This window comes from Marmota marmota, unplaced genomic scaffold (genome assembly GCF_001458135.2).
Source record: "Marmota marmota marmota unplaced genomic scaffold, marMar, whole genome shotgun sequence".
Taxonomy (NCBI): Eukaryota; Metazoa; Chordata; class Mammalia; order Rodentia; family Sciuridae; genus Marmota; species Marmota marmota.
In genome coordinates this window covers 6,165,989-6,174,392 of record NW_026000075.1, presented here as the reverse complement: position 1 = coordinate 6,174,392, position 8,404 = coordinate 6,165,989, and positions in this window count along the sequence as shown.

The following is an 8,404-nucleotide window of genomic DNA, read 5'->3' as shown; positions in this document are numbered from 1 at the left end:
GATGTGTAACTGATGTGATTCTGCAATCTGTGTATGGGGTGAAGGTGGGAGTTCATAACCCACTTGAATCAAAGTGTGGAATATGATATGTCAAGAAATTTGTAATGTTTTGAACAACCCACAATAAAAAATAAAAAAAAATAAAAATAAATAAATAAATAAATAAAAATTGAAACTAAAAAATTAAAATAGGTAAGGAAATAATAATAATAATATAATATTTAAAGCAAATAAAAAGACAATTTAAAACTACAAAAAAAAAAAAAGAAAAAGGGAACTCTGAGCCAATTGTTGAGTATCTATAATTGCTTAACAGCACAGGTATACTCTAAAGACAGTCCTGTCTTTGGTTTTAGTAATAAAAAGGGATAACATGGTAAACTGGAATAAATTGAAATTTGTCCCCACTTCTGACATTAAGTCACATTATTATTTGGAGAAACCATTAATCTGTTGAATCTCAAGCTACAGCTTCTGTCAAGCCAACACACATCTCCCATGAATCAAATTATGCATGCTACTTGTTTTTGTAAATAAAGTTTTATTGAAACATAGCCATGTCCACTCCTCCATATTGTCAAAAGTTCCCTATTACAGTAGACTTGAGTCCTTGCAACAGAAACCATAAGGCCCACAAAGCCTAAAATTATTTGCTTCTGACTCTCACAAAAAAGTTTCTAGGTTTGACAGATTTCAATCCAGCAAATTGTTTCTGATTTCTATATTCTATTTAAGAAATAACCTCCACTAATTTCACAAAGATTTCTATGTTTTCTGTTAAGAAAACATAGGTGTATTAGCTTTTACATTTAATTTTATAATTCATTTTATTTGTGCATAGTATGAGATAAGAATTGAGGGTTTTGGGGTTTGTTTTTTTAATTTACTTTTATTGATTGATTGATTATAGCATGATATTCAGCTGTTGCAGAGTGACATTTATTGAAAATACTTTCCTTTCTTATTGGATTGCATTGTCAGCTTTTTAAAAAAATTAATTGACCACTATTTATGGTTTATTTCTCAGGTCTATTGTGTTTCACAAATTTATATGTCTCACCCTATGCCAATATAATATGTAGGCAATTATTGTAGAATTATATAAATCCTTGAAATCAGGTGGGTAAGCTGTACAACTTTGTTCTTTTTCAGAAAACTTTTTTGGGGGTGGGGAGTGAAAGGCCAAGGTTCATCGTCGGAGATTAAAATGCACACACACAGATAGCAGTGACAAAGTTGAAGCACCTTATTGCAAGCTGGTGCTAGCTTACATAGAAAGTGAGAGTCCGTTATCTTAAACCAGGAAGCTCCCAGGGCCAATCATAGTAAAGGTCAGGTCATCACCTATGGTGCACGCACCTCCGCCCTGCATAAGATTCATGGGGGCACGAGCTGTCCATGATCATAGAAGATGAGAGGGCCATTTAGAAGGTTTTCAAAACAACTTGTTATCTGCCCACTGGCAATTTGCCCGCTGCCATGTTGCATTAGGGGTTCCTTATCTGAAAGGCCCTGGGGAGTTCTTAGCCACCCACTGGCAATTTGCCCGAAAGGCCCGGGGAGTTCTCAGGGAGACTCCCAACAGGGAGGGGCTGAAAAAAATAAAATTAAATTAAAAAGGGCTGAGGATGTAGTTTAGAGGTAGAACACCTGCCTAGCATGTGTGAGGCTCTGAATTCAAGACCCAGTACCAGGAGTTGTGGGGGGTCCTCACATTACATATACAGTTATTATTACCTGTGCCCAAATTAAGGACAATGCCCAAAACAAGAAAAGTGATTACTGATTATAGAAGGAAAAAAAATGATTTTGCACTTATGAATTCTTTGAATGGCTATATGAATTCTAGAATCATTTTGTCAAATTCTGAATGCATTTTTTATTTTTCAAATTTATTTTTAACTGAAAATTAAAAATCATGTATTTATCACATATAACCTGTTTTTAAATATGTATACTTTGTGGAATTGCTAATATGAGCTAAAAACAAACATGCTAGAATACTAATATTTATTACATTGAATCCACAGATTCATTTAGAGAGAATTAATATCTTAATATTTTGAGTCCTTTAATCCATGAATATGAGCTAAATATTTATAACTTCTTTATATTTTAGCAATGTCCTATGGTGTAGAGTATATAAGTTTTTACATATTGTGTTAAATTTTACCTAGTAATTTCATATTTTGGGTGCTTTTACAATTTTTTTTCATCTTCAAATAGGTCATGTCTATTTGTAATAGTCCCCCTTATCTGTAATTTTCTTTCCAAAGTTTTAGTTTCTATGATCAACCACAGTTCAAAATATTAAATAGAAAATTCCAGAAATAAATAATTCACAAGTTTTAAGTGACTTTTATTATGTCACATTATTATAGTTGTTCTGAATTATTAATGATTATGGCTCTTAGTATACTACTCTGCCTAATTTATAAATTAATTTTGGGGGGAGAGTACCGGGGATTGAACCCAGGGGCACTTAACACTGAGACACATCCCCAGCCCTATTTTGTATTTCATTTAGAGACAGGATCTCACTGAGTTGCTTAGCATCTCTCTATTGCTAAGGCTGGCTTTGAACTCGAAATCCTCTTACCTCAGCCTCCCAAGCCGCTGGGATTACAGGCGCCACCACACTCAGTTTATAAATTAAATTTTATTGTAAGTGTCCTGTGTGGATATAGATGGAAAAAAGTCAAAGTATATCTGGGATCCAGTAATATCTATAATTTCAGGCAAGTCACAGAAATCTGAGTCCCAATTTCTTTGCTGATTGAAGAAGCTGTAATAGATTTTCCATATTTAACATTACTTGTTTCCCTTGGGCCCTAATGACTTTGGGGTTGATATGAGTCTGAACTAGCAAACTTAACAAGATAGACGCTTCGTCTCTACAATTTTTGAGGATGACCTTATCATAGCAGGAAACAAAAAAGATAATAATGTAATGGTCACACAACCAGATGTAGCAGAGACAGAAGTATAATTCATATCTTCAAATTCTGAGAGCAGAGCTCTTTTCTGCAAATATAGTAAGGCTTCTAGATTTAATTTAACTTCCTGTCCCTTTAAAGCCAAAATTCTATTCTACTTTCACTGTGCCTAGGTATTGTAGGACTCTGAAATATCTCAAGATATTTTACAAAATAAGTGTAAAAATACACATAGTCTCATACAAATGGACATAAAGGCTCTAAGAATCGTATAAAGTTTTTCTTTGGATAGAAATATAAAGAGCTTATCCTATTTTCACAGATAACCCTAGATACATTTTTGGATGTTCTGCTTCTTGGCTCAGGAGCCCATTCTCTATTAAAATTCAAACCTCTTTTAATCTAGGCTAGCTTTTTTTGCTATTATGGTTACTTTCTTTCTTTCTTCTTTTCTTTTTTGGACCCGTAGCAGATGGCATAAAATCCGACTCAGTATGCGTAGGTGATCTAGATTATATGTCTGACATTCCTGCTAACATGCCGCGTAAGAATTCACCACTGGATTCTTCCATATCAGAGATGCATATGTAAAGTTCAAGTTAACCTTGAATGTTAGACTCCAAGGCAATAATTTGTCCTCAGTCCTTAGAAAGGTACCAGGTATTGTCTCGTCCTCTAGGAATTGGGTATTGTCTCTGAGTCCTTTAAAGCAAGAATTAAGATGCTAACACTTTATTTAAAGACATAAGCCCAAAATGGTGAGAGAAGAGGACAAAGGGAAGGAAGAAGGCAAGAGAGGACATGATGTCAAGGGACGCCATGTGTCAGCAGGCTGGCTTCATTTCACAACTGTAATGAGAAGTGACATACAGGCATATTCACTCAGCATCTGGGATTTCTCTGAAAAGGTCGCAAGGAGGATCTGAACAGGAATAAGTTTCATTTATTGAACACTTACTAAGAAAAGAAATTAACATCAATGCTGCCCCGAAGGAAAATGTAGTTCAGGAACTTCTGAAGTCTGTGACTCTTTCCAATATATTTCTCAACAGAATGTGATATTCAGTGGGTAAATGATGACACAACAGAAAGCAAACAGACCAATAAAAACTTCAAAGAAACCCTTTTTAATTTTACAAGAAGAAAATTAGAAGATTGATGTGACATTCAAAGACGATATCAAGGAAATGAGTTATTTTCTAAATTTCGACTCAGAAAACTTCAAACAGGAAATATGTAAGGGGAAAAAAAATACCACCAAGGAATTTCTCATTGAAATCTTTCATATTGATCCAAATAAATTTTCTCTTGGTCACAGCAATAAAGATTCATGAGCATTGGAAAACCTAATATTTACTGGGTTCATTTTTTTTAACAAGTGAATATTTTTGGACAGGTCTTCTGGGCCCAGGCTTACCTTCTCTTGAGCTACTGACCCCTCACATGAAGAAATGGAGCTCTTAAACATGTTTCTAGAAACAGCCTCCTTACTACACATCACAAGTAACTAGATAAGATATAATATACTGAAGACACATGAGGAGTTAGGCTGGAGACAGGTCTGAGGCCATCGCGTTCTCCACCCTAGGGAATTAGAATTGGTACACTGAGAAAAAATCTGTCAATTAGATTCACACACTGAACTTTCTACATTCCATGCGCCTTTGGAGCTAGGCAGGCATGTCAGGGAGTCCTGGCAAACTGAGACAGGGAACATTTGTCTGCCAAGAGAGAGAAGAAAGAGGCACGGAGAGAAGAGGTAATGATGTCGGCCTGCAAAGAATAAGATATGGGGAAAACGTTGCCCCAGAGCCATGACTTTCAGATTCTGGGTCTTGTCCTTCATAAGAACACTCTTATGCACTCATGCAATTTATCCTCTGAGCTCAGTGTATTCATTTCCTAGGGCCATCATAACCAACAGTTGCCAAATTGGCAACTCGAAACAATACAAATTCGTTCTGTAGATCAGAATTCTGAAATCAGTATCACAGTCCAAATTCAATGTGGTGCCATACTATGTCTGGAGGCCCCAGCAAAGACTCAGTTTCTTGCATCCTCCAACTTCTGCCAGCTGCCAGCAAACCTTATCTTGTGACCATGTCCCCAGTCTCTGTGTAACAAGGCTCGCTCTGCCTCTTTCTCATAAGAAGATTTATTATTGAAGTTAAGGCCTATTGAGATAATCTGGGGATAACCTCTCCCTATCAAGATGCTTAGCAATCAAATCTACAAAGACCCTTTTTCCTTCTAAAGTAACATTTGCAGGTTCCAGGGATTAGGAGCTGAAGTCTTTGGGAAATTGTTATTCTACCAACTTCACCAGCACACTTAGGAACTAGAAGCAGGGGCCAATTTGTAATATTTCAAGAAGGAAAGATAAAATCCCATTCTGTCTCAGGTAAACTGGATGACGTATCTATATACCTCTGAACTTATTATTCATATTAATTGAATATCTCATTAAAATGAATATCTGAAATTTTATGAGCCATTCCAGTCATGCTTTCCTATTAAGATTACTCTGCTTCTAATGGTTTGTTTCATTTTTAGGGTCATCGCATGTCAAGGTGATACCACTTCCCTCTTCCTACTAACAGACTTTGCATTTCTTTCATACAAAGCACCATCTCAGCTCATCTTTTTTATATTTTTTTTCTAATTCCTTCCTTTGCAATCTCAAAGGCTAGGATTATTGGGTAATTCAAAATAGCTTCAAGATATTAAATCAGTGCTACATTTCAGCTTAACTATCCAAAAAGTTTCAGTCAAAGAACCTCACAGTAATCTCACAGAGTCAGGAAATCTTCAAGGAACCAAAAAGCAGGGGCTGTGGTTTGGAAGAAACTGCTTCTTTTCTTGAGAATATGATCCTACATGTATATCTTGAACCCACTCAACATCAGGCACTAGTCTAGAATAGACAGAAAGTCTTTTCTCATGCAGCATCATCAATACTTAATGGAAAGAGGATAATTGCAGGAAAAAAATATAATTTATTGAGTTGTCAAATTCAAAACAAGAGACCATGTGCTTATTTACTATTAATGTATTATCAGTCCTTAAAACATCATAAGGACTCAAAAATTTCTGAATTAAATACAGATTGAGGTTCCTAATCCAAAAAGCTGAAACCCAAAATACTACAAATTCTAAAACTTTTGAGCCCCAACATGACCCCACAGCGGAAAATTTTATACCATGATATTATTTCATAAAATCACCTTCAGTCTATGTGTATAAGGTATATGAAACAAATGAATTTCATTTTAGACTTGGTTTCCATCTCTAAGGTATCTCACATTTTATATGTATTTCTTATAAGTATTATGTATATACAAATACTTCAAAATTGAAAAACAATCTGAAATCTGAAACATTTCAGGTCCCAAGCTTTTTAAATAAGGGATACTTAACTGGTAGGATATCATCAAGCAGATCATGCCATTAGAGTTGCCACTTGAATAACTTAGAAATGTCTATGAGAGTTCAGGGATAAGGGAAGTTATACTGGGTTGGGGAGTTTCCAAGTAGGTGATATCAGAATAAAGGAATAAAAACTGGATCCTAAAGGTTAGGTGGAATTTAAACATGATACCTAAGAGAAATTTCCAGTTTCATTCAACAACTGAAGAGGCCATATTGGCAATAGCCAGGGACTGAGTATAAAATTAACAGATGCTAAGACGAGATACACTTGCTAGAGGAAGTTTTTATTTTTTTTCCAAACTTATTTTTTAGTTTTAGGTGGACACAGTATCTTTATTTTATTTTTATGTGGTGCTGAGGATGGAACCCAGTGCCCCATGCATGCTAAGCGAGCGCTCTACCACTGAGTCACAACCCCAGCCCAAGAGGAAGTTTTAAGAGTATTTCCAAACACAAAAGAGCTAGGACTTTCTATTGTCCTATAGCAGCATGACTGTCAATCTTAGAGGTATCTAGCTTGTAATAACTATGGCCATCTTGGTCCAGAACTGCCAGTTTGCACTCTAGGTGACTCTGGCACATATTCCAAACACTACTGTACAAACAAAATTGTTAAAATAGTCAGACAATCTATACATGCCAACCACTGATGCCTGGGACATTTCTAAACAGAAGCTTGATAGGTTAATAGTTTTTGAGAAAGTTCGGGTATATTCTCTTGGCTGCAGCCCACCTTTGTCTAGCTTACCCTATTCCTGCCTCAGTTCCTGCAAGAATCCTGTATTGCTGCTGCCTAAGACTCACTTCAGTCCCAAAGTCCCTAATAAGTTGTACTTGGTGCAATCCTGGATTTATCTATCTTTTGCTTTGATCAAGCTGCTAAAGATACAGATAAGGGTAAGTTCCTCTTGACCATTTTCCACATGAAAATACATCTGGACTATATTTTAAAATAAAACCTTGAATACGGTTCTGGTTTATTGTAACACGTGTGTCACCCTTTTTCAGTCCTTCTGGTGTGAAAATCTTTTTGAACAACATGCTTCTCCATTCATTCGTGTACCACGTTTGTTTCTACAGAGTACACAATAAGGAATTATAGTAGAAACCATAATTCTCCTTGAATAATCAAGCTCATTTGGGAAGTCAGTTCTAATGTCTGCAGCTGGGCTGTAAAGGCGTTACTGGGCTCACAGCTACAGAGCGTAAATGTCAGCAGGGGACTCTTGGAAAGGGGTAACATCTTCCTTTCACAGCAGTTCTCTTGGTTAAATGGAATGTTGTGCTCCAAACTAAATTACTTCAAGTCTATTTGTGAAACTCAGTTGGATACGTGTTTCTTCTATAAACAATGGCTGGAGATAAATCTGCCAAAACTGGCATGCTGATATGTATTTTTAGTTATGTAAAACTTTTAGACCCAGAAATGGAATCCAAGAAAAGCATGTTATTTTAACCCCCCAAATTTCCTGAATACTTTATTAAATACATTACAAGGCTTAATGCATATATTTGCTAATGGTCCCTTGGTAGTGCTGAAATTATACTATTATACTCATTTCTCTGAACCGTCCCCCAGTGACTGACTTAACTTCCAGGGCATTTCAGCAGCTACAAAGTAAAATTCAGCAACTAGGGAATTTGAATAAGCTGCCCAAATTCTCCAATATTAAAAACAACAAATAAGGCACAGTAAGACCTTTTATCAAGGGATCAAGATTCAACAGTTGGAAAAAGAGGAAATTCCTTCTAATGTTTTCACATATTTAAGGGAAGGACATAATTCAGGAGTTAGTGAGCTATTATAAATTGGAAAAAGCACCAGCAACAGCTTTGCCTATGGGGAGGTAGAGATATCAGGATAAAAATCTCAGTAACTTATTCATTTCTATTTAAAGGGTAAAGAAAAGTATGTAAAATTGTAGTATGGATAATTGAAGTTGTTAGAATTCCAAAAGCTTATGGTTCAGGAAAAGTCACTCTGTTCTCCAGTCATTTTTTTTAGAACAGCACTCCATAGCCTCTAGTGTATTTTTCTC